The sequence below is a fragment of the Sciurus vulgaris genome (assembly GCF_902686455.1).
Source record: "Sciurus vulgaris genome assembly, chromosome: 9".
Classification (NCBI taxonomy): Eukaryota; Metazoa; Chordata; class Mammalia; order Rodentia; family Sciuridae; genus Sciurus; species Sciurus vulgaris.
The window spans coordinates 28,054,567-28,078,725 of record NC_136469.1 but is presented as its reverse complement, the minus strand read 5'-3'; the positions used below and the strand labels follow the sequence as shown (position 1 = coordinate 28,078,725).

The following is a 24,159-nucleotide window of genomic DNA, read 5'->3' as shown; positions in this document are numbered from 1 at the left end:
CTTAAATTTTATAGTATATTTCTCCTATTTCTTCATGATTTTCAAGTCATTAATCACAGTCTGGAGAAAATTAAGTTCTCCCTACATTCTCTTATATACACTAAAAGATATAGACCCCCTCAAATAATTAAATTCTAGGGGAAACATTTTTAAATGGATTTACTTCCCAAATAAACATTTTTGCTAAATCCTCTTTATTTCCATGTTATATTAGGGTATATGGTGAGGTTGTAATGATAAATCACAATTATGTAAGAATTTTTTCTTTCTATGTGCTACTTTAAAAATATGGTCAGAAGACCATCAGTATCTGAATTAAAGGCAGATTTTTCTTCCTTCAATGAAGAATTTGCACTTTGAACATGCACCCCAGGTGATCTTTATGAACAATAAAATTTGAGAATTGCTCTAACTCATTTTGAAAATTATACCCTCCAGATGAAGTGGCTGTCTGCATTCCTCTTTTCCTAGTCTTTTGGGTGCAACACTAGCTTCTATTGGAATTTTTACTTCTCATGGCTGGGTTGGCCCCTTTTATGCCTCCAAGTCTATTATTAATAGTCGAGGAATTTAGTTCCCTACATTCACAGACAGAATCCAATTATTTAGACCTCATAATTGTTTTCTGCTTGTTATTTCTTCTCACATACCATCTTTAACTTCAAGTCTTGGCCTCTTGAAATATGGTTATTCTCTTGCGTATTCTCTTGCGTACTCAGCAGTAAGGATTCTTTTAGAAAAAGCAAGAACTCCTTTTTTTTCTTTCTTTTTTTTTTTTCATATGAGCCTCTGCTTAGTGTCTTAATGCCTGCTCGGTCTCTACCTAGATCAAGCTGGATGACCTTTGGATAATCATGGTAAATGTTGCAAGAATCATGATGAGTCTTGAGTAAGAAACCCTTTGCTATGTTCATTTTCATAATTTTAATTACTTTCTGTTATATTTTGGATGTGAGGTGTCACTCAAAAGCTCATGTGTGACACAATGCAAGAAGGTTTAGAGGAGAAATGAGTGGGTTGTGAGAGCCTTAACCCAATCAGTGAATTAATCTCCTGATGGGATTAACTGAGTGGTGACTGGAAGTGAGTAGGGTGGCTGGAGGAAGTGGTTCATTGGGGGCAAGGTTTTGGGGTACATATTTTGTATCTGGAGCGTGGAGTCTCTACTGTCTGATCATCATGTGAGCTACTTCCCTCCACCACACTCTTCTGCCATGATGTTCTGCCTTACCTTTAGCCCCAAGTAATGGAGCCAGCTGTCCGTGGACAGATTTCTGAAAACATGAGCCCCCAGATAAAGTTTTCCTCCTCTAAAATTGTTCTGGTCAGATCTTTTAGTCATAGCAGCAAAAAAGCTGACTGAAATACTTTTCCTCTTTAACTCACATGCATGTCCACTATATATTTATCCAAAATTTCATTTATCATTTTTGCTCAGTAGTTTATAAAAACTGTCAAAAGCCTGGGAAGTGTATATGACCACAATTTTATAAATATTTCTCTCTTCCATGCCTGAAATGACATATTCTCATAAGAAAAGACTCCTCGTGGCCTTCTAATTACAGATAAGCTCTGAAGAGAAACCAGAACCAAGTTCCCTTACAAAAGAGCACTCAGTAACGAATTTAACATTTCCTGCCAAATACTCTAGCTTGTGGTAATTTTCAAACATTGTATAAAATGACACACGTTCCATATATGAGGTGTGATTCAAACATAAGACAAGTCACACATGAAAATGGTTCTCATTACTTTATAATCACACCTCATACATAATCTCAGGCAATCAGTCATGGAATATGCTTTTCAAAACCCTTACCCTACTGCCCACCTACCTCTAATCCACTTCCCCTCTGGCCACCCCGAGGTGAGAGAAAGTGGATTGCCATCCTAAGACATCTGGTCTGGAATATAGGGAAGCAATCAAACATCCTCAGGTGCGATGTCAGCAGGGATCTGCCACCACTAGAAACTCAGCGCTTATGTGGTCTTGAAATTATTTCTGGCTGTTTCGAGTAGGGCAGCCTGGGTCTGCGCTTCCTCTCCCTGTGGTTTCCAGAGCTACCCTGCTGTTCCCTAAAGCCACGAATCTTCTGTTGGTTGTGTTTCACGGGAAGTTCTGAATTAGTCTGTCTCGCCTCAGTTCCTACTCATCCGCACGTAGCCATAATGTGTCCATCATTCAGCTCATTTGGATTCATGAGAATTGATGCCAAGCAGCTATTATGTGCTTGGTACTACAGGTCCAAAGATGAGACCCCCTCACTTAAAATTCATCAGTTTGCAGTTTGGCAGTACAAGGTCAATCAACAAGTCTAACTCCAAGACTTTAAGGCATTGGTTTGTTCTGGCCAACTGATGTGTTCTATGAGCTAAAACAATGCTTGGCACATAGTAGGCGCTCAGTATGTGTTTGCTGATGAAATAGAAATATGAGAAGCTAGAGAGGTCTGTGCTGGGTTATGCAGAAATGTAATGGCTCAAGAAACTTGATCTGAGAGGATGACCTCTGAGCTAAGACTGAAAGGGATTCAGGAAAAGACAGGCAGAAAGGCATTCTGGGCAATGGGAAGACCACGAGCAAGACGTGGGGCTGTTGCATAGCGCACTGCGTACAAGGACAGTGTAACATCGGGTTTAAGGACTAAGGCGTGAAGCAAGGACGGGTGGGAGATGAGGCCGGGAGGTGTGTACGCTGAGGTCAGGGCGTGTCTTCCATGGAGTTAGTGTTTGGTTTGTAGTCAATGGGGACTCACTGACACGTTGCATTATTTATAGATCTCTCTGATTATAAGTTAAAAGTAAATCGGGGGAATGATGCAGGGGCAGAGGGCCTTGAGAAGACCATACAATGGAGGAAGCTAACGACGGTGATGAGGGTCTTGAGCTGGCTTCGAGGTGAGCCAGCTGATGAGACATCTTCACCCTCATTTGTGTGTTTGTGTGTGCCTGTCCAAGACCTTTACTTTCAGGTAGAATAAGGATATTCCCTTGACCTTGATTGCTGGAGAACTCAGAACAGAACGTTTTCAGACTACTGTAGGGGGGCTAGAATGATAAATGGTAAAATTGTCTCAGTGATAGATTTTTAAATTTTACACTTTTTCATTGAAATGCTTTATAAAATAAATAGCTTTTAAGTGCAAAGTTCAATGAGTTTTGAAAACTGTATGCCCCAGTGTAAACACCATCCAAGGTGAGGTCTAGAATATTTTTGGCACCCTAGAATATCACCTCCTGACCTTTCTAGTCAATTCCCTCTGCTCTGGGCAACTACTTGCTGATTTCTGTTACTACAGATAATTACCGTGGTTCTTGGATTTTGTATAACTGAAGTCACACAATACATACTCTTGTGTCTGACTATTGTCCTACATCATTCTCTTTGCTTCAAATAGTTAATTTCTCAATTGCTCCTTTTTATTGCTGAATAATATTCCATTCTCCTATAGATGCACATTTGAATTGTTTCAAATTCTTTTTTTTTTTTTTTCTTTATTTTTATTTTTGGCGGTGCTGGGGATTGAACCCAGGGCCTTGTACTTGAGGGTGAGTACTCTACCAACTGAGCTATCTCCCCAGCCCTGTTTAAAATTCTTGACTAGTAAGAGTAAGGCCACTGTGAACTTCCTAGTAAAAGGTTAGTGTGTATAGAAGAGTTTTATTTTCCTATGGATAAATACCCAGGAAAGGAGTTACTTTGACATAAGGGAAGTTTTATAAGAAACTATCTGCTTTTCAAAATGATTGAAACATCGTTCTATATCCTTGTTAATATTCATTTATTGCCAGTCTTTCTGATATCAGCCATTGAGTGAGTATCAAATTGCATACCATTGTGTTTTTATTTTGTATTTCTCTGATGGCTAATGATGCTGAGTACTTTTTCAGGTACTTGTGGGCCATTGGTATGATTTTCAAAGAATCTTTAAACGTTTTCTTTTTTAATTGGTTTTCATTTGCTTATCGATTTGTAGGCTTTTTTTTTTTTTTGTACCAAGAATTGAATCCAGAGGCACTTTACTACTGAGCCACATTCTAGCCTCTTTTTAAATTTTTTCTTTTGAGACAGGATCTCACCAAGTTACTTAGGGCCTTGCTAAGTTTCAGAGACTGGCTTTGAACTTGTGATCCTCCTGCCTTAGCCTCCCAAATTGTTGGTATTATAGGTGTGCACCACCACACCTGGCTGTAGGGATTCTTAATATTTCTGGCTATAATTCCTTTGTCACATGTGTGTATTGTGAATATTCTCTCTCAGATCATGTCTGACCTATTCATTTACTCATGTCTTCTAATGAGCAAAAAATTTTGATGAAATTCAAGTTACAGTTTTCGCTTATGGTTCATGCTTTCAGTGTCCTAACAAATTTTAGCACATGGGCCATGAAATTATTCTATTTTTTTTCTAGAAACATTATGATTCTTTTATATGTAGGTCTATAATTCATTTAGATTAATTTTTAAATATGGAATGAGGTAGTGGGATTGGATTTAATTTTTCCCATCTGTATACATGATTATTCTAATTTCTTATAAAGCTATTTTTTTCCCACTGAATTGCACTATAACTTTGTTGAAAATTAATTGACTGTATAAATGTGAGTCTATTTTTCACTCTATTATTCTATTAAATTATTTGCCTATCCTATAATATTACTCTTTTTGATAACTGTAGCTATTATCTTCTACTAGCTTTCACTATTTCTGCTGAGATGTCAGGTCAGATTCTTTTTGTTGTTGTTGTTTATTTGTTTGTTTGTTTTTTGTTTGTGGTATGGGTGTTGAACACAGGTACCCTACCATTGAGCTATGTCCCCCAATTTTTTTATTTTTTATTTTGAGACAGAGTCTTGCTACGATGCCCAGGTTGGCCTTGAACTTGCCTGTCTCCTGCCTCAGGCTCCTGAGCAACTGGGATTACAGGCATTTGCCTGGGGAATTCATTCTTATTGTTGGAAATCTTTTTGAAAGTGGCTTGTCCCTTGGTAGGCATGTTAGATGTGTGCATTGTTAGATTGGTAGAATCTTTAGGTATAGTGAACTGGGAAGATAGTCCTTCCTGGGCCTAGGATTTTTTTGTCCATTTGGGGAATGAAGCAGTGAGGTAGGAGAGGGAGAAGAAAAGCTAAGGAGAGAGTCGTGCCACTTCGTACTGAAGAATACCTGTGGTCATGCATATGAGGAAGGAAATTCTTCTTCCATGCTAAGGGTGAACGAGTTTGTACCATGAGTGGAACTTCCTGAAGGGCAGGGATGGCTAGGCCGCACTGCTCGAGGCTGGTACCATTCTCGCGGAAAGACCTGATGATCACTGCTGCTACCGTGATGGTTTGAGCACTGCTCTCCCACTTAACAGTCTACGCAAGTGTGACAAATGGACGGAGGTGAATTTGTGTTGTGTTAGTTAAGCTGGAATTACATTTCCCAGGAATCCCTTTCTGGCTACTTCTGAGTTAGGAGGCCATAAAAGACCATTTGCAAGAGACTTGAAAGATAAAAAGAAGACATATTGTTTTTATGTCTGGAAGGTCAATCCAGAGGCATCAGGTGCTTTTGCCACTCGTGGACATTATCATTTATCTTCTGGCTCATTTCGTTGGCTGGGCATGCAGCCAAGCCTTCAGCTCCTTCCGTTGTCCCTGGATCCTCCTGCAGCGTCTGACTGCTGGGCCACCGCTAACTCATGTGGGTGTTTAGCTCTATGATGAAGGGTACCAGCTTCCCCTGACGGAGGCTGCATTATTACAGCTGATAGCTTGGAGGCAGTGAGAGACCAACACAGTTCTGGTGAGTCCCTGTGGGTTCCAGTTTGTCTTTCCATTCACATCCATCTTCCTTTCCCAACTTCCTACTCTGCTTACTTCAGGATCCATTGCCAGATGCAATACCAACAGCATCACAAACCATTTAAGCAGGTTAAATGCCTGTGCTTACAACAAACACCTGGACTGGGGAGATAGCTCAGTCGGTAGAGTGCTTACCTTGTAAGCACTAAGGCCCTGAGTTCAATCCCCAGCACCCAAAAATAAATAAATACCTTATGAGATATATCTTCTAGTTGTTTTGTTGCTCTGATTGAACTTTAACTAATATATGAGGCCTCTCTTCATTCCCTTATGATCCAGTTGGACAAGCTAAACAGTTAAGCAAAAATTTGCCCCATGCTGGGGAACAATACAGGAGAACTACAAATAACACAACCAGCTTCTGGATCTTTATTTCCCCAGTTTCCGATTCTCCCTACATAACACCCTGTCCCCAAATCCCTCTCCTAGAGAGAACTTTTATTAGCTACTTTGATTCAAAGGTAGGTCAAGAGAAGGGAGACAAGAAAGCAGGCTGGAATCTTCCTTTCTGCATGCTTAAGTCCTATTCCCTGGCTCCTAAGTCCTCAAGGTCTGTCTTCCCCTGTAGGAGTTCCATTACCCTCCTAGAGGGAAGTGATCTAGCTGCTAGAGACGGGGACAGCATTCATTAAATTGCAAAACCTCTGCAGCCAAGCAGCAAACTGCAAATTTTCTTTACTGTGAACATGCTGCTAGCTTTCCATGCCATCCATTACCACTGCAAAGTATGCAAACCTGCCCTTCTTCCTTCCTCAGGACAGATGATATCCCCACTCCTTTATGATTTCTTTCTTCCCTTGATGCTTCCTTTGATACCTAGTTTTATTGGTATCAAAGTGCCAGGGGTTGGGAAGAACGCGATGTGATTTCCCAGGTTCTGGGGCCCCTGCATGGATGGAAGCTTTGGTAGGGAGGCTAAGACAACCTGTGGTTCTTCCCTGAACATGCTGCATAGACAATAGCCTGCCCCTTCGAGTCTCTGGCAGGTCCTAGCCTGCTTTCATCTTTTCTATTCCCTCCCTAGCCCAGTTATATTTAGTACTTACTTGAGATAGAAGCATCTGGAGTAACATCTAGAATTTAGGCAGCTATCATCACAAAGGTGGATGACATTAGAGTAAAATAGCCCAACTCAGCCATTCTACAAATGAAAAAAAAAAAAAAAAAAGGATCCAGGGAGGGGAAGTCATGCCGTGCAGCTAGCTGTGGAATAGTAGTGGTGAAGGTGGTTGACAATGGCTGTTGGTTCACTGATATGGTGGATCTGCTCAAAGACATGTTGATTTTTGTACCCCTTTGATTATATCCTCAATGTGCAATATAGCAACTGGCACATTGTAGGTGTTTAAACACATTTATTTAATGAATGAATGAATGAATATGTGAAATATGCTGAGAGGCAACTTGCCTAAAGTCACAGAATGAACAATAACTGAGGTTGAACATCTTAACCACTGCTATCAGCAAGGAAATGATTGGGTTTTTGGCCTTGCAAATCTGCTGGGTTTCACTGTAGTGGCAGAGCAACTGAAGGGCTGCCCTGGGAGGTCATGGTGCCAAACAGAAAGAAAGACTGAACTCTCGGTGGTGATTCTATTAATCCAGACCTGGTTCTACTAAACTTTTTTTTTGTTTTTTTTCAGTGCTGGGGATTGAACCTAGGGCCTCACACATGCTTGGTAAGCACTCTACCACTGAGCTACATCACAAGTCCCTACTGAACTTTCTGACATAGGAGTCACATGTTTATGGACATTTGGTAGTAGGAGCTCACCTCCAAATTTAGGATGTAAAAATTAAAAAAAAATTTTGCATCTATCACATACTATAAATGAACAGCTGTATTATTAAAGCAAGTATTTTCTCCATGTCACAGGTTTTGAATAAATATTGTTATGGATTCAAACTTACTTCATTCAAACTAGGAAACATCAACTGTTGATTTTTTTCTACACATTTTCAAAACAAATTTAAAAATCTCAAGCTACTTCCAAATAATAATTATAGTGTTTTCAGAATCACTGAACGAAAAGGAAATCATTATCTTGGAAACCCTTCTGTTTTAAGGTTGTTTTGTTTGTTTGTTTTTTCATCATATACAAATGTCCTTAATCTAGGGCCAAGCACTTTTGCATTTCTTCTTTAGCTGACTCTGATTTCTCTCTCTCTCTCTCTCTCTCTCTCTCTCTTTCTCTCGCACACACACATTCCCTCTCTCTTTTGTATATATTTTTAAAAATCTGTATCTTTAAAATACATACAAAAAAGGGAAAAACAACTCTAACAACACTTGAAAAATTAGTTCGTGACTTTGGATGCAGTTTAAATAGATGAAGATTATTTTAAAATCTTCGCTAACATTTTTGCTAGCTTTTGTAGTAGATAAAAAAAAAAAAAAAAGAAGACATGGTCCCAGGCCTTTAAGGAATAATTGGGGCCAGTCTGTAGGCATAGACCTGTGGACAGTTTTCTAGATGGGTGATTTGATTGTGGAATCTCCACAAGAGAAAATAAAGTAGGGTCTTATTACATTCTTTGAGAAAAAAAACATATCAGTAATGAGATTGAACTTTGTAAAAAATAATGATAATAAAAGTGACAACAGCTATTGATAATGATTAAGCTGTTTATATGCTGAGCTCTCTGATAAGCAGATACTATTAGTTTCCCACTTCATGGATGAGAAAAATGAGGTCTGATACTGAACAAATGACTACCATCCACTCTGTCAGAAAAGGATTGGGTGCAGAAAGGCAGTAGACACATTGGTAAACCTGGTCTTAACAGGCAGCTGGTCCTGGCACTGGCAAGAGGGTGGGGCAAGGTCCAGGAGTGCAGAGCACCAAGGATCCGACACTTGAGTCCTTGTGGTGTCAGCTAATATTATTAGGATAGAACAATGCTGAGATAATTAATGCACTAAAAACCAACTGGGTAGCATCTGGCATAAGCCTTGACAGTGCTCGTCTGTGAGTGTTATTTTCCACTTCAGAATCTCATTTGGATTTAAGTTTCTGCCTACAGAAAGGGCAGAACAAATCATTCTAATTGTGATGAAAATAAGTGTTATAAAGCTGGGGGAAAATGGGAAAAAAAGAAAATAAATGTTAAGTTCACTTCTTTCTAAAATTAGGCCATCCCAGTCACCTGGCACAAACAAAAGAAATGGCAAAACCAGCATTAAGAAAAAATTACTTTTAAAACTGGACTCAGTGGTGCATACCTATGATCACAGTGGCTTGGGAGGCTGAGGCAGGAGGATTGCAAGTTTGAGGACAGCCTGGCCAACTACTTAGAGAGACTGTCTCATAAGAAAATAAAGGACTGGGATGCAGCTCAGTGGTAGAGCACTTGCATAGCATGCATGAGTCCCTGGGTTCTATCCCCACCCAATACAGCCAAACAAAATAACATCAACAACAACAAAAAATACAAACAAACCAAACAAAAATATCCTCCAAGCAACAGCAACAACAACAACAACAACAACAACAAAAAAAACCACTAAAAATATAAGCCCAGGGAGTTCAAGATGGCGGACTAGAGGGTGGCTGCATTTCATGTTGCTCCAGGACTCAGGATTCAAGAAGAGGAGATATTGAGAGACTTGGGACCAACTCAAAGCCACTGGGTGAGTCTCTCCCATTGGGGAGGCGTCCCAGATGGGGCGGTAGTCCCAGAACGCAGGGAACTTTGTGAAGTAAAGCTGCCCGGCGAGACACCCCTCCCCCTGCTGGAGCAGTGAACTTGGACAATTGGGAGCATCGTAGAGGAGGCTGCTCAGCACAGCGCTTGGACTCGGAGCAACCACTGGGGCTCCGGGAGGCTGCCCAGAGGAGGAGCTGTGTGGCGAGCTGTTTGGACACAGACCAACCGCTCCTGAACACCAGGGGGCTGCCCAGAGGAGGAGGAGGAGCGCAGCGGGTCACCTGGACTCAGAGTGACTGTACCAGGGCTATAGGTGGTTGTCGGGAGGAGGAGGTGTGCAGTGAGTTGCTTGGACGCCTAGACACTGCACTGGAACACCGGGTGGCTGTCTGGAGGAAGAGGCATGCGGCGGGTCACTGGGACTTGGAGTGACTGTACAGGGCTCCAGGTGGCTGCTCAGAGGAGGGGCCGCATAGCCAGGTGATTAGGTGCAGAGCAGGGTCCCAGGACCTAGGCAGCTTCTTGGTGGAAGAGCGGCACAGAGACAAGCTGAGGGGCGGAGCCAGGACTGCAGGCAGATTCTCTGAGGAGAGGCAGCCTGAGGAGACTCCTCTACGAAGGGTGAGGCTCCCAGACCCAGGAGGTAGGTCTGGGCCCCTGGGAACATTGCAGAGGAAGGCAGCCCGGCCCAGGCGGTAGTTGTGGATTGAGGGGAACCTCTAGGATGGAAACTGACCAGCGAGACCTCCTCACTGGGTGAGTATTTCCTGCTGGGTGAGGTTTTCCCACAAGGATGGTAAAACCAGAGACACAGGCCCAAATAGGCCTTGCCTCAGCCCACAGCCTAGTTCCCCCTTGGATGACCATTGGTCAACAAGTGGAGGCACCTCTGCCCACTAGCAGGGAATATATCCCACCTGAAGGCTACCACCCCTAGAGAGGCAGCTTCCTTGTGGAGCACCACATTATCAACTTCCTCCAAGACATCAGGCTACTGAAGGCTAAGAGGGGATATATTAGATATCTTCAGGGACATTGTAAGTCAATAGAGGAAATCTGCAATATCTCAGCGGTCCACTGATACCTGAACAATATGAGAAAACAAGGGAAGAAAATGTCCCAAACAAATCTAGATGTTACATCAATAAAATCCAATGACATCATGGCAGAAGAAATGACAGAAAGGGAGTTCAGAATGTACATAATTAAAATGATCAGGGAAGCAAACGATGAGATGAAAGAGCAAATGCAGGCACTGAATGATCACACCAATTGACAGTTAAAAGAGCAAATACAGGAAGCAAAAGATCATTTCAATAAAGAGTTAGAGATATTCAAAAAAAAAACAAACAGAAATTCTTGAAATGAAGGAAACAATAAACCAAATTAAGAACTCCATAGAAAGCATAACCAATAGGATAGAACACCTGGAAGACAGAACCTCAGACATTGAAGACAAAATATTTAATCTTGAAAACAAAGTGGACCAAACAGAGAAGATGGTAAGAAATCATGAACAGAATCTCCGAGAACTTTGGGATATCATGAAAAGGCCAAATTTAAGAATTATTGGGATTGAGGAAGGCTTAGAGAAACAAACCAAAGGAATGAACAATCTATTCAATGAAATAATATCAGAAAATTTCCCAAATCTGAAGAATGAGATGGAAAATCAAGTACAAGAGGCTTATAGGACTCCAAATACACAAAATTACAACAGACCCACACCAAGGCACATTATAATGAAAATACCTAACATACAAAATAAAGACAGAATTTTAAAGGCTGTGAGAGAAAAGAACCAAATTACATTCAGGAGGAAACCAATATGGATATCAGCAGATTTTTCAATCCAGACCCTAAAAGCTAGAAGGGCCTGGAACAACATTTTTCAAGCCCTGAAAGAAAATGGATGCCAACCAAGAATCTTATACCCAGCGAAACTTACCTTCAAATTTGATGATGATATAAAATCCTTCCATGATAAACAAAAGCTAAAAGAATTTACAAAAAGAAAGCCAGCACTACAGAACATTCTCAGCAAAATATTCCATGAGGAAGAGATGAAAAATAAAGAAGTAAATCAGCAAAGGGAGGAATTATCCTAAAGGAATTCTAAAATAAAGGAGGAACCAAGTCGTGTCAAAAAAAATAAATAAATAAAATTTAAAAAATGAGCCAAATGACCGGGAATACAAATCATATCTCAATAATAACCCTGAATGTTAATGGCCTGAATTCATCAATCAAAAGACATAGACTGGCAGATTGGATTAAAAAGAAAGATCCAAAAATATGTTGCCTGCAAGAGACTCACCTCATAGAAAGAGATACCCATAGACTAAAGGTGAAAGGATGGGGGAAAAACATACCAGGTACATGCACTCAGCAAAAAAGCTGGGGTATCCATTCTCATTTCAGATAATGTGGACTTCAAGACAAAGTTAGTCAGAAGGGATAAAAAAGGACATTTCATACTGCTTAAGGGAAGCATAAATCAGCAAGACATAACAATCATAAACATCTATGCCCCAAACAGTGGCTCATCCATGTATGTCAAACAAATCCTTCTCAATTTCAGAAACCAAATAGACCATAACACAATAATACTAGGTGATTTTAACACGCCTCTCTCACCATTGGACAGATCTTCCAAACAAAAATTGAACAAAGAAACCATAGATCTCAATAACACAATCAATAATTTAGACTTAACGGACGTTTATAGAATATACCATCCAACCAAGAGCGAATACACTTTCTTCTCAGCAGCACATGGATCCTTCTCTAAAATAGACCATATATTATGCCACAAAGCTAATGTTAGCAAATACAAGAAGATAGAGACACTACCTTGTATTCTGTCAGATCATAATGGATTGAAATTAAAAATAAATGAAAGAGTAAAAAACAGAAACTACTCCAACACTTGGAGATTAAACAATATGCTATTATATGATGAATGGATAACAGAAGATATTAGGAAGGAAATTAAAAAATTCTTAGAGGTAAATGAGAATAAAGAAACATCATATCAAAATCTCTGGGACACTATGAAAGCAGTACTTAGAGGGAAATTTATTTCATGGAGCGCATTTAATAAGAGAAGTAAAACTCAACAAATAAACGACCTAACACTACAGCTCAAAGCCCTAGAAAAAGAACAGACCAACACCAAAAGTAGTAGAAGACAGGAAATAGTTAAACTCAGAGCTGAAATCAACAAAATTGAAACAAAAGAAACAATATAAAAAAGCGACAAAATAAATAGTTGGTTCTTTGAAAAAATAAACAAAATTGATAAACCTTTAGCCACACTAACGAAGAGAAGATGAGAGAAAACCCAAATCACTAAAATTCGGAATGAACAAGGAAATATCACGACAGACATGAATGAAATACAAAACATAATTAGAAGGTATTTTGAAAATCTATACTCCAATAAAATAGAAATTTTGAAGACATCAATAGGTTTCTAGAGACATATGAATTGCCTAAACGGAACAAGGAGGGCCTACACAATTTAAATAGACCAATTTCAAGTAATGAAATAGAAGAGGTCATCAAAAGCCTACCAACAAAGAAAAGTCCGGGACCAAATGGGTTCTCAGCCGAGTTCCACAAAACCTTTAAAGAAGAACTCATTCCAATACTCCTCAAAGTATTCTATGAAATAGAAGAGGAGGGAACCCTCCCAAACTCATTCTATGAAGCCAATATCACCCTGATACCTGAACCAGACAGAGACACATCGAGGAAAGAAAATTTCAGACCAATATTCTTAATGAACATCGACGCAAAAATTCTCAACAAAATTTTAGCAAATTGCATACAAAAACATATTAAAAAGATAGTGCACCAGATCAAGTGGGTTTCATCCCAGGGATGCAAGTTTGGTTCAACATCTGGAAATCAATAAATGTAATTCACCATATCAATAGACTTAATGTCAAGAATCACATGATTATTTCAATAGATGCAGAAAAAGCATTTGATAAAATACAGCATTCCTTCATGCTCAAAACACTAGAAAAAATAGGGATAGTGGGAACATTCCTTGACATTGTAAAGTCCATCTATGCTAAGCCCATGGCTAATATCTTTCTAAATGGTGAAAAACTGAAAGCATTCCCTCTAAAAACTGGAACAAGGCAGGGATGCCCTCTTTCACCACTTCTTTTCGATATCATCCTTGAAACTCTAGCCAGAGCAATTAGACAGACTAAAGAAATTAAAGGGATATGAATAAGAAAAGAAGAACTCAAACTATCCCTATTTGCTGATGATATGATTATATACTTAGAGGAACCAGGAAATTCCACCAGAAAACTTTTAGACCTCATAAGCGAATTCAGTAAAGTAGCAGGTTACAAGATCAATGCTCATAAATCCAATGCATTTTTATACATAAGTGATGAATCTTCAGAAAGAGAAGTTAGGAAAACTACCCCATTCACAATATCCTCGAAAAAAAATAAATTACTTGGGAATCAATCTCACAAAAGAGGTGAAAGACTTCTACAATGAGAACTACAGAACACTAAGGAAAGAAATTAAAGAAAACCTTAGAAGATGGAAAGATCTCCCATGTTCTTGGATAGGAAGAATTAATATTGTCAAAATGGCCATACTACCAAAAGTGCTACACAGATTCAATGCAATTCCAATTAAAATCCCAATGACGTACCTCACAGAAAGAGAGCAAGCAATTACGAAATTCATCTGGAAGAATAAGAAACCCAGAATAGCTAAAGCAATCCTTAGCAGAAAGAGCGAAGCAGGGGGTATCGCAATACCAGATTTTCAACTCTACTACAAAGCAATAGTAACAAAAACGGCATGGTATTGGTACCAAAATAGACAGGTAGATCAATGGTACAGAATAGAGGACACGGACACAAACCCAAATAAATACAATTTTCTCATACTAGACAAAGGTGCCAAAAATATGCAATGGAGAAAAGATAGCCTCTTCAACTTATGGTGCTGGGAGAATTGGAAATCCATATGCAACAGAATGAAAATAAACCCATATCTCTCACCGTGCACGAAACTAAACTCAAAATGGATTAAGGACCTCGGAATCAGACCAGAGACCCTGCAGATTATAGAAGAAAAAGTAGGTCCAGATCTTCAACATGTTGGCTTAGGACCAGACTTCCTCAACAGGACTCCCATAGCACAAGAAATAAAAGCAAGAATCAATAACTGGGATAGATTCAAACTAAAAAGCTTTCTCTCAGCAAAGGAAACTATCAGCAATGTGAAGAGAGAGCCTACAGAGTGGGAGAAAATCTTTGCCAATCATACTTCGGATAGAGCCACTAATCTCCAGAATCTATAAAGAACTCAAAAAACTCCACACCAAGAATACAAATAACCCAATCGACAAATGGGCTAAGGAAATGAACAGACACTTCACAGAAGAAGATCTACAAGCAATCAACAAACATATGGAAAAATGTTCAATATCTCTAGTAATAAGAGAAATGCAAATCAAAACCACCCTAAGATTCCATCTCATCCCAATTAGAATGGCAATTATCAAGAATACAAGCAACAACAGGTGTTGGCAAGGATGTGGGGAGAAAGGTACACTCGTACATTGCTGGTGGGGTTGCAAATTAGTGCAGCCACTCTGGAAAGCAGTGTGGAGATTCCTCAGAAAACTTGGAATGGAACCACCATTTGACCCAGCTATCCCACTCCTTGGCCTATACCCAAAGGACTTAAAATCAGCATGCTACAGAGATACAGCTACATCAATGTTCATAGCTGCTCAATTCACAATAGCCAGACTGTGGAACCAAGCTAGATGCCCTTCAGTTGATGAATGGATAAAGAAACTGTGGTATATATATACAATGGAATATTACTCAGCTATGAACAATGATAAAATTATGGAATTTGCAGGCAAATGGATGAAATTGGAGAATATCATGTTAAGTGAGATAAGCCAATCTCAAAAAACCAAAGGATGAATGATCTCGCTGATAAGCGGATGATGACACATAATGGGGGGTGGGAGGGGTTAGTGTTAGGTTTAGGGTTAGGGTTAGGGAGGGGGAAGAATGGAGGAAGGACTGTATAGAGGGAAAAGAGGGGTGGGAAGGGTGGGGGGAAGGGAAAAATAACAGAATGAATCAAACAACATTACCCTATGTAAATTTATGATTACACAAATGGTATGCCTTTACTCCATGTACAAACAGAGAAACAACATGTATCCCATTTGTTTACAATAAAAAATAAATAAATAAGCTCTTTCCCCTCCCCTATGACCTACATAAAGATACTTTATCAAAGTGTCACCTTACCTTTGTATATAAATCAGATAGTATCTAACTAGGGAGAACTTCCAGGAAATGAAATAATAAGAATAAGTAATCAGGCACCTGCAGTGTGCTCGACACTGTTCTCTGAGCTTTATATAGGTAATCGCAGTTATTTTATTTATTTATTTTAAAAATTTTATGTTTACAAAGTGTATTTTGATTTATTGTACACAAATGGGGTACAACTTTTCATTTATATGGTTGTGCACAATGTAGATTCACACCATTCCTGTAATCATAGGTATACACAGGGTAATGATGTCTGTCTCAGTCCACTATCTTTCCTTTCCATCAACCCCTCCTGCCCCATTTTCCTCTACACAATCCAAATTCCTCCATTCTTCTCTTGCCCCAATTGCAGTTCTTTTAAATAAGATTTTTCAGATGTGAATTTAAGACTTAGAGAAGTTAAGAAAGTAGTGCTCAAGAATTAACAAAACTAGCACAAGTGGGTCTGAAATTAAATGTGGAAATTAAATATAATCAAATTCATGTAATTCGACCAGTATTTAATTAATGTCTGTTGCTTGCAAAGCAGTGAGTTGGGTTTTTCTTGTCCTCTTCGCATTTAGTTTAGTCATTCTCTGGGATATTTAATGACAAAATTTTATCTTGTTTTGTTTGGTCAACCAGGCTAATTTTCCCATTACCCCAAAAGGTGGCAGCTTAAGACTCTAGCAGGAATTCTCTGAAGGTACTAGCTAGCTAGAAAACATCACGAAAGAGTGAAGCTCCAGATACAACAGCCCAGCCCCCAGGTGCTTTCTGCTGGAATTCCTAGACTTTTTTTTTTTTTGTACTGGGAATTGAACCCAGGGGCACCATACCACTGAGCCACATCCCCAGCCCTTTTTTGTATTTTATTTTGAGACAGGGTCTCCCTGAGTTGCTTAGGGCCTTGCTAAATTGTTGAGGCTGGCTTTGAACTAGAGATCCTCCTGCCTCAGCCTCCCGAGCCACTGAGATTACAGGTGTGTACCCCCACACCTAGTTATTCCTAGGCTATTTGACAGACACCACCCTCAGGTGATGTCTGAGCACCCTGTCTTGACACCAGCAGGAGGCCTGCCACCTCAGTACTGCCACCGAATCCCTCGTTAGCCCTGATGGTTCCTCTCAGTGATTTTCCTTCCACCAAACCTCACCCCCTGCTCAGGGGCTGTGAATTCCTGCTTAGCCTTGTACTATTCAGAGTCGAATGGGATCTTGTCCCAACTGCAAAACCCCATTGCTGTAGTCCCCGTACCCATGGTGATAGTCCTGAATAAAGTCTGCTTTACCGTTTTAACAAGTGTCAGAGTGATTTTTTTCTTTTACATAAGTCTTATCGTTTTGTGTATATGCATTTACTAAATTGGATTTCCCTACTTCTTTCTAGAGTTTCATCCCACTTGAATTTTGCTTTGAACTTCAGCTAAACATAAATGTAAAAAACTTAAAAAGTCAAGTCAAACCTTTCTTAACTGACTTGAGTTGGAACTGAGCATAACCTTTTCCAGAGAAATTTTGGCACCTTTTTCTTTTTAATAGAAAATACCTCATGTTCACTTTCCTTGTCTCCCATGGTGACTTATATAACGGGTTCTTGAACAGCTTTCACTCAGAACACTTATGACACAAAATTAGATGTCTCCTACCATTCAGTTCTGATGCTGTCTACCCAGAGTTAGCAGCAGACTCCTCCGGGTCAGGGCCTCAGTCCCACAAAACCACTCTCACTTCAGACGCTAGTCAAAAGGGCAGGTTACCAAGTCAGTCTGATGTGGCCGCAAAGCTGGGTTCCCCACCTCTCCTCTTTCAGCTTCAATAATTTTCTAGAATGTGTCAGAAAACTCAGGAAAAAACTTATGGTTACTAGTGTATTATTTAAAAATACAAATAAATAGCCAGGAGGTCAAGCACAGGAATTTTTGTCCCCATGGAGTTGGAATGCTTTGTCGTCCCAGCATTTGAGGGGTCCCCCAAGTTGGAAGCTCTCTGAACTGCATTGGTTCAAGTTTTGTGTGTGTGGTTTTTTTTTTTTTTTTTGGTATTAGGGATTGAACCCACGGCGCTTAACCACTGAGCAACATCCCCAACATTTTTTTATATTTTATTTAGAGACAGAGTCTCACTAAGTTGCTTAGGGCCTTGCTAAGTTGTTGAGGCTGGTTTTGAACTGGTGATCCTCCTGCCTTGGCCTTCTGATCTGCTGGGATTATAGGCATGCATCACAGTGCCGGCTTGATTCAAGATTTTAATGGAAATTTCTTTAGATAGGCACGATTGATTAAATCATGGCAATTGTTGATCAACTCAACCCTCAAGCCTTCCCCTCACCTGGCCTGGGTGTGGGGCTGAAAGTTCCAACCTTCTAATCATGCCTCAATCTTTCTGGTTACCAGCCCCCTTCCTGAAGCCATCTAGGGTCCCCAACCACCAGTTATCTCATTAGGACAGGAGACTCCAAGAGTTTTAGGAGCTGTGTGCCAGGAATTAGGGACAAAGACAAATGTTTATTTTGGAAATTATAGATTTTATCACTGTCTTCAACAGACAGATGCCTGAAAACTACCTTGTTCCAAATATGGTGGAGATAGATGTTAAAGAAAAATAAAATAAAATAATTCTTGATGGAAAACTGAACAAACTGTCTCCGTTGGCATTTGAAAATTCCTCAGCCCTGTCTCTGACTTCTCACCAGATTGCCTGGCCCAGACCAGCCCTGGAAGACCTAGACACTATTCCACCAATCTGGGCTTAGATAACCTGGGTTCAGCCATGTTGCAGTCCTGAGATCTCAGTGCTACTGGGATTTGTAGAGAGACCACCCGGAATGAGCATTCTTGAGAAATAGCAGCTAGATGGTGGTCAGCACTCCCAGGAGGAAGACCTCAGATGAGCCAAACCTGCAAGCACCCCAGCGCTGAACCTGCAGGCCCTAGGCAGCGTCTCCAGACAGGGCAGCTTCGCCCCAAGACGGTTATGGCAGCAAACCTGCTGGCACCCCAACCCCCCAGGCAGCAGCAGTGTAGAAGGCAGCCATACCAGGGAAAAAAACGTTTCGCAGTTCTGTAGTATATTTTTATATGTAAATTTTTTTCTCTTCATGTGTATTCTTCCTCTTGCTGGTCTGTTTTCATAGATTCCCATTCTACCTTTTCTCCACTTAACATCCAATCTCTGTTGGTTCCTCTTCCACCCTTCCTGTGGATTTTTACTTCTAGCTTCTCTCTTCTTCCCTCATGAACATCACATCTACCCTCTTTCTGTTCTCCCTTTGTCCACCATTTGAAATTGTAAACCCCTTTTAGCAAATGTTCTCTTTATATTGTGGACAGGGATTGAGCTCATCATTTCTGTTTCTATCGAGAAGGCAGTAGACACCTCGAGGGGAGCTATTAGATTTAAGGCTACATGTCGTTTACACTGGGTGCTGTTGATATAGGTCTCCCTTTACAGGTGAGGTGCTGGAAATTTTCAGGGACAATATAGGTCTACAGGGTAGAATCTGCACTGCCTCAGATCCATATGACTAGATGGGAAAACACAAACAACATGAAAAAATGGGGGAACAAAGTACCTCAAACAAACCAAGATGTCCCAATAGGAGAATTCACTGACAACACAGAAGAAGAAATGTCCCAGAAGGAGTCTAAAATCTACATAGCTAAATTGAGCTGCAAAGTAAGGGATGGTGTAAAGAGTGAAATCAAAGAGCAAATACCAGAAGTGAAAGATCACTTTAATAAAGGGTTAGAGATTCTGAAAACAAACAAACAAACAAACAAACAAGCAGAAATCCTTGAAATGAAGGAATCAATAAACCAAGTTATAAATTCAATGGAAAGCATCACCAACAGACTAGACCATTTGGAAGACGGAACCTCAGGCAACAAAGACAAAATATGTAATATTGAAAATAAAGTTGACCATGCAGAGAAGATGGTAAGAATCCATGAATAGAACTATGGGATAAGATAAAAAGACCAAATTTAAGAGTTATCAGGATTGATGAAAGAGCAGAGATACAAACCAAGGGAATGCACCGTCTTTTCAATGACATAATATCAAAAAATTTCCCAAACCTAAAGAATGTAATGGAAAATCAACTATAAGAGGCTTACAGGACCCTAAATGTACAAAATTACAACAGATCCACACCAAGACACATTATAATGAGAATGACTAAAATACAGAATAAGGATAAAATCTTAAAGTTCGTGAGATTACATTATGGATTTTACTGTCTATTTGCTAAATTGGGCTGAGTTAAGTTTGTCTTAACTTCGTATACTGAAAGACATGATCTTGTCCATGGTGAGATTACAGTTTTAATGTAGGAGACCCATAGAAGTGCCCTGGTGATAATTAGGGGAGTGGGGTGTGATGGAGAACCCCTGTAATCCCAGCTACTCAGGAGACTGAGGCAGGAGGATCACAAGTTCCAAGACAGCCCGAGCAACTTAGCAAGACCTTATCTCAAAGTAGAAAGGGCTGGCAATGTGGGGCAGAGGTAGAGTACTTGCCTAGTACGCAAGAGGTCCTGGCTTCAATCCCCAATGCTGGGGAGAGAAAACAACAACAACAACAACAACAACAACAACGACAACAACAAAAACAAGAAGTGAAAGAACTCAGGATCTTGGTTACCTCTGAGTTGTAAGAATGGGAATATTGGACCATGGAGAGACTTTCTATAAGGATGCAAAGAAAAGACAAGTCTGAAGAAAATAGAGTAAAATGTTAAAATCTGTGAAATCTGGATAGTTGATATGAGATGACTGTATTATACTCTAGATATTTTTATATGTTTGACACAATTACATTGAGTTCCCCCCCCTTTTTTTGTTTACTCACTGCCACCTTTCATGGATTCACAGAACCAATTTTGTGTTGGCAAATGAATTATGCACAAAATCATCAACACTTCGGGGAGCCAAAAGATCATGAAGTCTCTTGAGGGAAGTGTTGACAAGTTCATTACAGACTCTGGAGGGAGACTAAGAATGGTCAAAGGAGGAATCTCAAATCCCTCCTCTTCTTGCTTTTTCATTTCCTAAGAAAGTTACCACTTCTGGGGGAGGAGAGACGGGATCATAAATATCTATTTTAGGAACACTGGAAATGTGCATTGAGGACCCTCATTTTCCTGTTTGGATATATTATTTTTCGAAAGCAAAAAAGATCAGGGCAGGGTTCAGAAGAAGGTGAGGGGAGAATCCATAGCTGAGCAGAACCTGGGCTTTAAGGTCTGAAGGTGGAGGTGACCTGCCATGGAGCCCTCACTGGCTGTCTCCCAAGCTGGCAGAGCCTCCAGGCTGGGGCGCAGGTTTCTCAACAACAATGGTGGGAAGTGACTGGACAGGGTACCCAACCTGCAGCTGCAGGAAGGCCCCCCAACACATATGTGTCTGTGATTTCTTTTCCTTGAGACTCCTGAAATAAGGTCTGAGGCTTGTAGTTCTTTCACAGGAAACCTGCTGTTACACGGAAGCCCTGCCGATGTTGGCGAGGGGTGGGGGAAGGGAAGCATTCTGCAGTCCTATGATTCCGTTTGATTTTTAGTGACCTGTGTCCCTGGGCTGTAATCTTCCGCATGCTTCTCAGTTCCTGCTTGCATGTCTTAGGTGAGACAGGAAGAACAGAGGGGTCCGGCATTGGGTATTTTCCTTCCCCCAGGTCAGTTAAGCTTTGGAAAAACCCTAGTGCATTAGGCTCTTGTAAAACAGTTTGTCTTAAAGCCAGGCATTGTTAAGGCAAATAGAAATCTTTTGGCATATTTCAAAATTGTTACTTTCCCTACAGGAAGCCAGGGAGGATTTGTCTCTGATCTTCACAGTGAGAACCTAGTGGGGTTCCTGGAGATTAAAAAAAAATCATGAAAGTGTGAAAGACTGGGCACCCTCGGAGTTTTTAACTCTCAAGCTAGTCTACACTGAACTTCGAGCAATTCCTCAATTACAGTCTTAACTATTCCTGCCAATACTGACTCCAGATATGAGCTTCATATTGGTCTCAGCTGTGGCTTCTTCTCCTAAGCATCCAGTAAGCTGCCACTGTCTGATTCTACCTGTCTCTCCAGTTTTTGAGGCAGCAGTTTGCCCTGTGACCTCCAATCTTTGATGGATCTGAGAAGAGTTGTTGCTTTTCAGTTTGTTCTGCTTTTTTTCTTGTTGTGAAAATAGGAGTGACAGCTTCCAAGGTTTTTACATGTCAAGCCAGAAAACGCAAGTCTTCCCAAAAGGAATTTAACACAAGGATGAGGAACTTACAGAATCTTAAGAAAAGTTGGAGAAGTGGAAATCAGGGAATACTGTGAACATTTTTTGGTTTCAAGTTTTCGCCACTATTAATTTAAACTGGAGCTGAGAAGATGCTGATACCACCGTCATAACTGCCTCCACCTCAAAGCTGATCCAACACTGGAGTGTGAATCTGACCCCAAGTGTCCCCAACAGTCTGACTTTCCTGTCCACCCGTACAGTAGTAGCCTCTGTCACTTTAAGCAGGACAGTCTCATCTTGAATCTCAAGTCTAAGAATTGTGCTCTTTGTGTGTTTGCTCTTCCTTCTAATTGTCCAGTTCTCTACTTTGTGTTCCATTTTCAGTTACTAGGTCCCCGTCATGTTTTCCAGTATCTGATTCTCTCTCTGTTTTGCAATCCTGGCTTCTATCTTCACTTATCATGCCCTGAGTCCTGCCTGTCCTTAATTATTCCTTCTCGTCCTTTGAGAAGATCCTCATAAACTGTTGTTTGTTTGCTGGGGTCTCTACCGATTGCTTTCCCAAAGTTATATAGGTTTTTTTGGGGGGCGGGGAATACCAGGGATTGAACTCAGGGGCACTCAACCGCTGAGCCACACCCCCAGTCCTATTTTGTATTTTCTTTAGAGACAGGGTCTCACTGAGTTGCTTAATGCCTGGATTTTGCAGAGGCTGGCTTTGAACTTGTGATCCTCCTGTCTCAGTCTCCAGAACTGCTGGGATCACAGGCATGTGCCACCATGCTCAGCGATATATCTGTTTTTTATATTCATTCTGAGTGGGAAAAAAATTCATGACATATTACGTGAAAAGAGTATATTATCAAAGAGCATACCATGTTTAATTTAAAGTTTATTTATGTGTGCATGTGCATCTTGTGCATATGTATACATATGGGGTATGAATACTAGAACCATATACATCAAAATAACAGCAAACATCTCTCTGTGGTTGAATCAAGACAATTTTTTCCCTTTTGATATGGAAAATTTTTTTTTTATCTTTCTATGCTAAATATGCATTACTTAAATGTCTTGGGAGCATATTACAGATTTTGATGTCGATCAGCTTATCATCTATGATTAATACTCTAGAAACTTTTATTTTTTCATGAAATAAATAGAGAACTAAAGTTAGAAATACGGTATGCCCCTGGCAACTCTGTATGTGCAAATTTCAAGACATAATAAGGTCCAGCACTGATTCTGCTTCACAGAAAATATGTCGACTAGAATTAGAAGTCACCTTGTGAGGTAACTAGAGGTGTAGATCTTACAACACCACCAGTCATTCTTCAAAGACTTAAACTCCACAAATGGAATCATCAAACTGGTAAAGGTATCATGGATTTATTTTGCAAAAATCTTGTGCATTCCAGTTTTAAGAATATCATAAATGACATGAAACTTGGCAGGTTTCCAAGACTGAAAAGTTTAAAAGCAGTTTCTCTCAAAACAAGAGGGGCCCTGTAAAATTGTTTTGGTGAACCATTCCCTCAATTCACTCGAAAATCAGAAAAAAAAAAATGTAAAAAAGTAGCACATTTACTACATGCTAGGAACACTTGTAAGCATTTTGAAGGGATCAGTTATTCTATTACAATAGCACTAAGTTGTAGTGTCTATTGACCATGTTTTTGTAGATAAGGAAACAGGTATAGAAAAGTCAAGTATTGTGCACAAGATAACATTCTCAATGTGTTGGCATATGTTTCCAATTCAGTTTTACAAGCCTTGGGGGGCTATATCAAATATGCTAGTTTCAAAGTCATGTGAGCTGGGACTGTAATTGAATAAGGCACTTATGCAGTATCTAGACTTAGAAGTTACTTTCAATGAATATCTTTTTTCCCCCTGAGGTGAAGCCCTTTGCAAAACATAACCTCTATGGTTTATCAACAGTTGCCCCTTAACAATGCTACTAAAACTGACAAATTGTTCATCAAGGAGCTTTTTTAGTTAAATACTAGAAACTTCCATTGCCCCTGGAATATTGCTTTTTATTTTTTGGTACCAGGGATTGAACTCAGGAGCACTCGACCACTGAACCACATCCCCAGTCCTAGTTTGTATCTTATTTAG

The 24,159-nt window shown here is 40.1% G+C and overlaps 1 long non-coding RNA gene across 1 annotated transcript in view; it reads left to right on the top strand.

Annotated features, from left to right (window-relative positions):
• LOC306669955 overlaps positions 1-17,066 on the top strand; it is a 64,122-nt gene extending 47,056 nt beyond the window's left edge. The window contains exons 2-3 of the long non-coding RNA XR_013766260.1: positions 7,493-7,528; positions 16,859-17,066. This is a non-coding gene — a long non-coding RNA (uncharacterized lncRNA). The remainder of the gene's footprint in view (positions 1-7,492; positions 7,529-16,858) is intronic.
• The last annotated feature ends 7,093 nt before the right edge of the window (positions 17,067-24,159 follow it).